This window comes from Cryptomeria japonica, chromosome 8, assembly GCF_030272615.1.
Source record: "Cryptomeria japonica chromosome 8, Sugi_1.0, whole genome shotgun sequence".
Classification (NCBI taxonomy): Eukaryota; Viridiplantae; Streptophyta; class Pinopsida; order Cupressales; family Cupressaceae; genus Cryptomeria; species Cryptomeria japonica.
This window is the reverse complement of record NC_081412.1, coordinates 563,438,658-563,449,416: the sequence shown is the minus strand read 5'-3', so window position 1 is coordinate 563,449,416 and position 10,759 is coordinate 563,438,658. Positions and strand designations below refer to the sequence as shown.

The following is a 10,759-nucleotide window of genomic DNA, read 5'->3' as shown; positions in this document are numbered from 1 at the left end:
TTAGATTTAATATCATATAAAATTTAATATTAATAACTATATCTTCTTTTCACCAAGCTTGTGCTTTGAAATTTCTTACACGAGGCTTTTTATTAAAAACAAAAATTCAGTTATTTGTTTACCCTCACTTGAATGGAAAAATGAAAAATTATTCAATCTTATAGAATATAATCTCCAAAAAAAGTTAAAATACTTAATGTACAAAATGGTGTACATGCATTCCTGGATTTTTGGAATCAATCTACAACTTATACCATATGTTTACAAAGGATTTTCTTCAATTGTAAATTATTCAAAAAGGTGAAGGTGGCTTGATATTCTAACACATCTATGAAACAAGTTTCTTTTTAATATTTTTTTGTGACAAAAGATAGTATGGATTTTGTAGGTAGAAAATAAACATTTATCTGTTTACATATTGAAGTTGCATAATAATTTAATGTGCATGTGTTTTGTTTGCTATAAATGAAAGAAGTACTCTATCCATTTTATACATGCATAATGGTATGTTTTATGTGTGTAAGAAAAAGAATTGTTGGAATTTCTTTGAACTTGTATACAAATATAACATGCATATGTAAGAAGAAGAAGTGGGAACTTGTATGCAAATATGACATTGAATTTTACTTTGAAAAAATTATGAAATTGTAAGTGTTAATTTTATAAATATTTTTGTTGAGATCATAAGAAATATTATTGTGAATGTTATTCATATCCATATTTTTATGGTAAAGATATATAAAATTGATGTATCCAAGACTCGGAGTGTTATCAAACTATTGGTTCTTGTAACCAAAACTAAACTAAATCCATAGACAAAATGATTTCAATCATTAATTTCACAAGTCTAATAGTCTTAAATTGAAAGCCCCCTTCATCATAACAGTAGGTACATCAATACTTGTACTTGCTTCAACAATGAATGCAATTTCAAATTTTAGCTAAGGATTTATTGCTTTAAAAAATAGTAGTTAGTATTGTTCAGATAACAGTTAGGCTCCAAACTAATTGAATTTTTCACATTTGCAATGGCTCCAATCAACATATATAAGACACATAGCTGAATGTTTGATTTTAATGTTTTATTGAACTTCTATGTTTGATATGCAGAACTACAAAAGGTATATTGATATATCTGAATGAGTACCATAGACAGTTAACATGGAAGTTTTCATAACAAAGGGATTGGCACTCGTAAGTTGTTTGAAAAATTCATGTCCAAGTAATCAAAACATTGTTAAAAATTCATATCATCAAAACCATTTTAAATAATTTGGTGAAGCATTCACACTAGTGACATTACATTTTATTTAGAAATGGTGTAAATGAACTGTTTCAAATGTGAATAGCTGAATATAATTTCTACCTTGAGCCCATATAATATTTGTATTAAATTGCATATAGGTTGTTGACCAAATAAATGTTTCACGGAGAAATATTCAGCCCTAAAATATAATTAACAATAGAAATATCTAAGAGAAAACAACATAACCAAAAACAGATGGAAATTGAAATAGAATTATAGGTAGCGAAATTCCAATCTAGTGGCCACGATTTACAAGAATGTAGTATTAATTTACCTACTAATATAAAGTAAAACTAGGATATCCAATGTGAACTATATTGATCAGAAGCAAATTTAAAATATTGAAAAAAATATTTTCATATTTTTCTAGTTTTTCTATATGTTAGTAATTGACGTTTTTGAAGGCCTTCGGGGCATTTTCAGCCCTTGAAACTTTGGCTTATCCTTTAAAATATTGTCATAGGGAATTTCTTTTAGGATGTTGCCTTCAACTCTTGGAGACCTTTCCAACGAGTTAAACGGATCGCAATTTTGAATCTTGAGTAGAAAGTTATGTCTAGTTAAAGTTAGGGCAAAATTTCATATAGTTTTTTTGAAATTTTCATAGTTTTGGATTTTATTATGTAAATAAATAGATATGACTATTGGGTTTCGATTCTCAAGAGGTTTGGGTGACCCTTGTGGTGCAGGAGTACCTAAGCACCAAGAGGCTACAAGAAGCTAAAATATAATTCATGAGTAAATTCAATCACATTTGAGTTTTTATGTTCATTTTAAGTCATGATGAATCAATATGTAAGGCTAATTAGAGTCATTTGTTAAAAGTTGTCAAATTGTCCTAGTTAAGGTCCTAATTGGTCAAATGGGTTAAAAATTGTGAAATGACCCATGAAATGGTAATAAGAATGTATAAGATTGTTAAATGGTCATTTGGACATGTATTGAAGGTTTTTATAAATCCATGAAGTCATTTGTGCAAAAGTGTAAAATTTGTCAACTTGACAACAAAATGTTGTTAAGCAAAGTTGCAAAAATGCAACAAAAGTTGCAAAAGGGGTTAAAAGTTGGTTATAAGAGGTAGTTGTAAGGTCAAAACTGACCAAGAGTCTATAAAAAGGCATTGTATGGTCATTCCAAATGAGAAAGGGAAGAAAGGGAAGAAATGAGAACATTTTGATACATTTTGGTGCATTCTACTATTATTATTTTGATTGGCTTTTCATTTTTTATGTTGGTTGCAGGCCTTGTACGACCATGTCTGGCCTAGAAACCTTTGTATATATATCATGGATATCTATATATGTGAATTACCTTTCTTTTCCTTTTGGTTTGGAGTGGTTATGTTTAGAAATGAAGAAGTTATGGAATTTTTGGTGAAAGTTGTTGATTGCAGATTTGAAGTTTCCTGAGAAAAGTCACGTTGCAGCGTATGGTATGGACTCATATGGAATAATTATGACCTATATATAGATTTATTGGAAATATATGTGAATCCTCTTTCTTTTCCTTTTTGTATTAGACATTTTTGTTTATATTTGTGGAAGTTATGGAGATTTTGGTGAAAACTAGTTTTAAACTATTTTGAATGGAGTTGCAGGAAATGATTTGTCTTTATAGAATGATTAAACCATTGGAAAATTTAATGGATTACATATTATGAAAGTAAATCCATAAAGGGTTCATGTGAAATTTATTTGGGATCATTTGGGTTAGTATTTTTAAATATATTTGATGCCCTAGGAGGACCGGGCATGTACATGCTTTGTTTGGGGACAATAGAAATGGGTCTCAATGTAGTGGCCATAAATTTTAATAAAACCACTGGATGTGGATAATATTTAGATATGTTGTTTTTAATCCAGTTATTCGAGGTCTAACCAAAGGGATTGAGGTGTTATTTTCTAGTTAGAGAGTTATATACCTCTGTGTATAGGTGTATCCAAGGGGACAACAAGTTGGCAAGTTTGATACCTAGATTAAGTTTATGTTTTCTTGATTGATTGATTGTTGAAGTATGATGAAATATTCCTATAATGAATTGTTATAATGATGAAAATATGGATGTATCAACATGATCCTAGAGTTGTGATTGGTTTCCCAGGATGCTCTGCATCAAATTGGTATCAAAGCTAGAAGAGCCCGAGTGTGTGGGTAGAGTGCCAAAGGAGGCAATCCACACCAGGACCTAGCCCAAAAACATTTGATATTTTGTGTTGCTAGTGTTTTTGGTTGTAGGTGTTAATCCATCTAGTTGTAGAGAAGGTGTTGGAATAGGTTAGGGAAGAACCTGGTTGTTGGTGGCCAAGAGACTAGGGAGAGAGGCAATGGGGGGACTCCTAGGTGAGAAAAAGGAAGTCTGAGTTTCTGTGTGTGTATTATGAGAGGTGGATGCTTGAGGAATACCTTGAGTTGCAGCTATTGGATACTCCATGGATGGGAGTAGTTAAGAGGTTGGACAATTTGTGTACTTTTTGAGATTTTGATTGCAACAAAGGCATGAGAAGGGTGATAAGATGAAGAGGTGAAGACAAAGATGAAGGTGATGATTTTGATCCAAGACATTAATTTTTTTTCTTATAAGTTGATGGTCCCTATGCTTCCAAGGGACTTGGAAATCTTTCAAGGTCGGCGATATGGTGCAGGAGCACCTAGTTTCAAGAGGTTCCATGAGTTCAAAAGGGATGCCATGAGTAATTTCAATAATGTTTGATTTTATAAGGTCTATTTGAGCCATTGTAAATCATAATGTAAGGCTATGTAAGCCATTTTTCATAAATTATCCAAAAGGTCCTCATGAGGTTGAAGTGTTCCAAAATATGTTAAAAGACCCAAATAAAGGTAATAAGGATGTAAAATGCATAAATGAGGAGTTCCAAATTGGTTAAAGGGTAGTTATGAGAGTTCCAAATGATGGGAATCACTATTTAAATGATATAATGTTTATCCAAGCCGAAGAGAAAGAAGGAGTACATTTTGATTGAAATTGGGAATTCAAAAACCTTTGTTTTACAGTCCTAAAATGTTTATCTTCTCTATTTCTAGGCCTTGTACGGCCATTTAAGGCCTGGAAATGGTGTATAATTATTATGAAAAGTTAGGGCAATGAGTTAAATTTATTTAGGCTTTGGTTTGGTGTTTTTTTATGAAGGAATGAATGAGTTATGTTAGTTTTTGTAAATACGATTTGTAAACCCTCATTTACAAAGGTGTGTGCAAGGGTTTGATCTTATTCAAAATTTTAACCATGGGAAAAATATCAATCTTAGTTATTATGAGAGTAGATTCAAGAGGATTTAAGATGGATTTTATTTCATATCAAATGGGTTTCTATTTTGGGAGATATTTGATGCCCTAGACGGACTGTACATGCACAATTCTTGTTTTTTGGAACTGTCAAAATAGTCTCGTTGCAGAAACCATAACTCTTAAATGAATTTTTGGTTTGTTCTAAATTTTGGATATGTGTTATTAATCCTAGTTATCTACTTCTCCACCGAAGAGATTTCCAAGCTATTGTCTGGTTTGAAATATGTTAATAACAGAATGTAGGGTATCAAAACTGTCACAACTGGGAAAGATTTGGAAGGTGATTGGAAGCATGAAGAGGATGGACTCATGATTGATTGGTATGAGTTTGTAAGGATATGATGAAAGTTTTGTGATTAATTGAAGGTTATTTATTAAATGTTTAATTTTATGGAATGTAAAGGTTGTAAGTATCTTTGATAAGATTGAGGAACCTATCATATTTGTTATTGATTCAATGATAAGGTGTGTTGTTATATGAGAAATGCCTCTAAAATGTTGTTCAGATGATTGGATCAGCATGATCCTTGATGGTTTGTTGGTAATACATGATGCTCTACATCACGTTGGAATGTCATGAACTAATATATGTTGGATTTTTGAATTGAATAGATTACTTTTTGGCTTGCTTCAATTATGCGTTTACCTTGTTCATGTAAACAAATCCACAATACCGTAGGTTCTCACTTAGGTGTTGCCATCCAAATCCATAATTCAGATCATATATTAACTCATAACAATGCAAACTAAAAAATATTGTCAAAATAATGAATGTCTTAGATCTTAGATCCGCATTTGTACATTTTCATCAGCCTAGAGAATATGCGTTTAGCATGCAAAAGGTCATATGTTCTTGGATAAGTACTGAAAGACTCGCACTAGCCATTAGTGTGAAAAATCATTTGCAGAATAGAGAAAGGGGAATGTAAATAAATAGTTTGTAGAGTTGAGAGAGGGGAAGGAAATGATTTCATTTAAATAGATCTATATCAAAGACAAGCAACTGTCATATCTCTATAGTTGTACAGTAACGTCAAACTCTTCATGTGCGAGTTTTGTAACTGTGCATTTGATTTGCATCCTATTCAATCTTCCACATTCTCTTTTGTAACTATCAAGCATTTCTTTATGTTTACACAGACTATTTGGAATAGTCAATTGTATTGTGGTTGTATAGAATGTCTCTCTGTGTAAATATATAATCTAACAAATGATATATATTCTAATAAGAAAATATGCTAATATAATAATTATATGATATTACACACAATATGATTATTATATTATTCATGAGTAGGAGATATTTTCCACAAGTAGTCAAATTATAATATTGCTATCAAGATTCAACTCTGTAACTTTTGAGTCAAACTCATTGAGCCATGTTTCATGAGTAGTGGTTCACAAGAACTCATCTCTCATGAGAATGAATGGTACACTTGGCACACATTACATCTAAGTGATGCTCATAGAGGTGAAGCATTGGGCCTTCCTCGGAGGTCACCCATCCCAACATTATATTATTATTTATTATTAATTTATCTCTCCCTTTCTCTCCTTCCCTCTCTTTATCCCTCTCTCTCCCCATCTCTCCCTCTCCCCATCTAATCCCTATCCTCCACCATCTCTCTCCCTCCGTATTTCTCTTTTTATTTGTCCATCTATGTTTGTTTGTCTATCTTTACTTCTCATCTCTTTGCCTCTTTATCTCTATCTCTCCTTATTTATTCTTCTATCACACTCTCTCTATGTCTTTGTAATTATTCTTCAATCTCTCTATATCTCTCTCTACCATTATATCTCTTCTTTCTATCTCTCACTATATACATACTTGATTTGAAGCTATGATTTATTGATTGAAATCTTTGTTGCACACACAACATTTATAAATGACCTATCAATTGACTTCATGTACTGCATAAATATATGAAAAAAATATACTGATTTTTTTTACAATTGCCTTTCGTGCACACCCAAAATGCAATTGCTCCGAATGTTGACAAGCTTTAAAATTTACAAAGATACGTGGCTTTTTGAAGTTGCTGAAGTCGGGGAACGTGTTCGCTAAAGTCAGAATCATGTAGTAAATGCAAGTTTGAATTCTGATATCCGTAGCATACACGGCTTCTCGAGCCGGCTCCATGCTCCCTTCGTCAATGGCCGAGCGATAATTGAGCGATCCTTTCTATAAAAATGACAAATCCCTCCTCATATACCCAATCTATCCATCTTCATTCAATCGTTCAATCTAGAAGGTATAATGGCCATATTATCAGATCTTGCGCTTGTTCTTGTTGCTGGACTGGCCATATCCCTTTATATGCAAGGTAAATTGTGTTGGTAAAATACTACGTGTTGTAGGTTGTTGAAAAGTATATACATCTCTCTAAGCCTTACGATAATTTGTGTATGTATGTTTTGTTGCAGAGGCTGGGGCAGTGAAGTTTGATATACGGAACCAGTGCGGGTACACAGTTTGGGCAGCAGGACTACCCGGATTAGGAGGGCAGCAGCTGGACCAGGGTAAGACGTGGACAGTGAATGTGCCGGCGGGGACACAGGTGGGAAGATTTTGGGGCCGAACCGGCTGTTCTTTCAATGCGAGCGGCTGAGGAACCTGTCAAACCGGTGACTGCGGCGGCCAACTGAGCTGCCAAGTCTCGGGAGCCGTTCCGGCCACGCTGGCGGAGTATACCCTCAATGTAAATGGCAACACGGACTACTACGACGTCTCTCCGGTGGACGGCTTCAACGTTCCTCTCTCCATCAATCCCACCAATGCACAGTGCACCGGCTCTGCCTGCAGAGCCGACATCAATGCTGTGTGCCCCGCTGAATTGAAGGTGGAGGGAGGATGCAATACTGCCTGCAATGTCTTTCAAACCGACCAGTACTGTTGCACTGGTAGTTATGCCAACAACTGCCCTCCCACAAACTACTCGATGATATTCAAGAACCAGTGCCCTCAGGCCTACAGTTATACGAAGGACGATTCTTCCAACAATTTCTCTTGCCCTTCTGGTACCACCGACTACAGTGTTGTATTCTGTCCCTAGATATGTATAGGATCATACACATTACAACATACAAATAATCACCCCGTCTTTAGATGTCTAATATATGGCGGCATAAAGTATCATTTGGTGTTAGGGCATTGCATGCCCGTTTTAAGTCTGACATTTTATGATAAATAAAAAGATCATCAGTATTTTAATGGGTAATGTGAAAAAGGGAATTCATATGCAAAATCTTAATAAAAATTTGAAATTCAAATATTTTAAATATAATTAAGAAAATTGGTGCAACAATTTCTCTAAAGCATATAAAGATATTTTCTTAAGAATACATTTTTCTAAGTGTAAATCATTCTATATTTTATGTCACATAAAACTTAATAGTGATAATTATGTCTTCTTTTCACTAAGCTTGTAGATTGAAATTTCTTACACAAGAGACTCTTTGATTTTAACAAAAAAAAATCATTTGGACAGAAGAATGAAAAATCACTCATCCTTATAGAATATAATCTCAAAAAAAAAAGGCTCAAATAATTGATGTACACGCATTCCAAGATTTTTGGAATCAATCTACGTCTTATATCATATGTTTACAAAATGTTTTTCTCAATCGTAAATTATTCAAAAAGGTGAAGTTGGCTTGCTATTCTAATACATTTTTTGAGTACAAAAGATAAAAATAGAGTACATACATTTTATGGGTACAAAAGAAATATTTGTCTATTTGCATATTGTAGTTCCACAATAATTTATTGTGCATATATTTTATTTGATGCAAATGAAATGATTATTCTATCCATTTTATAGATGTGAAAGGAAACAACTATTTATGTATTTGTAGATGCAAGAGAAAATAGTTGCATGTAGCTTGTGGGCACAAAAGAAAAGGATCATTGGCTATAATTTTTTTATGTTTTTAAGAAGAAAAATTCCTTGCACATGTTTGAACTTTTATGCAAATATGATATGCATATGTAAGAAAAAGAAGTAAGAACTTGTATGCAAATATGACATGCAATTTTACTTTAAAGTAAAGAAAAGTATGCAATTTAATGATTTTATATTATAAATATTTTTGTTCAGATCATAAGAAATGTTTTTGTGAATGTTATTCATATCCATATTTTTATGATAAAAATTTTTTAGAACTGACGTTGTCAAGACTAGGAGTCTTATTGAACTATTGGTTCACCAAGCCAAAAATAAATAAAAAAATCCATCGATAAAAGGATTTCAACAACTAAATTCACAAGCTTATAGTCTTAAATTAAAAAACTCACTTCATCACAACAATAGATACACCAGAAAAAACCAAAAAAAGTAGTGATGAGTGGGAGTAGGAGTCGTTTGAACTACTATGGCCGTAGGGTTTTAGGGGGTAGATCTACAGAGGATGTAGTTTCAAAGGAAAATGATTCAGACATTAATGATGATGCATGGGTGTTGGTTCAATGAGGATTTTTTTGGTTATGGGAATTTCTCATTGTAGATCCCTCGTGGTTGCTACGTTTGACCTGATTTGGGTGTGCCTCTGGGTTCCTTGTCATGTGGTTTTCCAGGATCTTTTTTTCTTCCTTGTGTCATGCTCCTCTTTTGTATAGGAGGTTCTTATCAACTCTTCTTTGTTGGCCTTTATGGGAATTCTCCAAGTGGAGTCTATTGGTGTTTGTCATGAACTTTTGGCTTCTTCCTCTGTCGGTGTGTGTCTGGTCTCATTTGCACCTTGTCAGTTGTCTTTTTCTATCCCTTCTAAGTTCCCTTGGTGTGGTTCAAGGCTTGATTTATGGGTTTTCTCTTTGTGCCTCCCTAGTAGTGGTGTGAGGAATCTTGAGATGTGTGGGATTCCCTCTCCTTACATTTGACTTGGACCTCCATACTTTTTATGTTTTTTCTTCTATCTTTTTCCTTTCCTTTTGCCTCCATTGTACTTGATCTTGGTGTAGAGGAGGTGGATCTTTTGGGCGCACATGTTGGTGGTATTTTTTTCCCTTCTATCGGTTGTGTTGGTAGTTTACCTTTTGTGGTTTGGCCCCTATTTGGAGTGGTTGAGGCTTTTCATGTCCTATTTGGGCCTAGCCTCTTGCTTGATTTGTGGAGGCTTTTCATGTATTATGGGTTGTGTTGGTGGTTTACCTTTTGTGGTTTGGCCCCTATTTGGAGTGGTTGAGGCTTTTCATGTCCTATTTGCCCCGCTCTAATCATAATGTTGTTGTTATTTTTCATGGGCACAACCTTTTTGTTTATTTTCCCTAGTTTTGGTTAACTACATTGTTTTATGTTTTGGGGTTGTGCTCATCTTTCTTTTTTATTATATTAGCAAGGGGAAGGCCTTGAACCTACAAAACAACAAAATCAAAGTACAACAACAAAAGAACTAGCATAATGCATCTAGTCAAGAGAGCCCAACCATCTGTTCCTCGGAATTAATAAAAAATTATCATGTCTTTATAACTAAACACACTAATCTTAACTAACCACCACCTTCCGAGCATAATAAAAGTATTTTTAGTATCAACAAGGCTAAGAACTTTAACTATGGATATGGTCATAATAAAATTCCGGTTAAAAAGGTACGCATGCCTCATAATATCAGAGAAACTAACTACATTCACTACTATCATAAACAAAGTATTAAGAAAAACATAAATAAAGAAAAACAACATAATCATTGTTGATCAGATTCTAGTTTCGCTAAAGCTTGAAAACCTAATTTGCCTATGTATCCTCCTTATTGTTCTCCCTGTCTTCATTGTCCTTGTCCATCTTCCCTTCCTTTTTCTAGCTTCCTCACCTTCTTCTTCGTCTTACTATGTCCTGACACAACCCCCATGGAAGCCTTTCTCATGATACCATCAGTGATGGCATAGAGAAAACCAAATACCTCACATATATTTATTAAAGTCTGATGCTTTTAGTATTTCTTAAAGTTCGATCCTTTCCTTATACCTCTATTATCTTTGTTATAGTTTGATGCTTTCAGTATTTCTTTGTTCCTAAGTGGGCTTATGTTGCTTTTATTTTGATCTTCCTTTGTGTGGTTCCTATGAAAGTGGATTCTTCCCCTTTTGAGGTGGTGTTATTTCTTATGAGTCTATGAATTTGGATTGGGTTTGACTCTCACTGCTTCATTCTT

The 10,759-nt window shown here is 33.7% G+C and overlaps 1 pseudogene; it reads left to right on the top strand.

Moving 5' to 3' along the window:
- The first annotated feature begins 6,851 nt into the window (after positions 1-6,851).
- On the top strand, positions 6,852-7,665 carry LOC131054316 (pathogenesis-related thaumatin-like protein 3.8; annotated as a pseudogene).
- Positions 7,666-10,759: the final 3,094 nt, after the last annotated feature.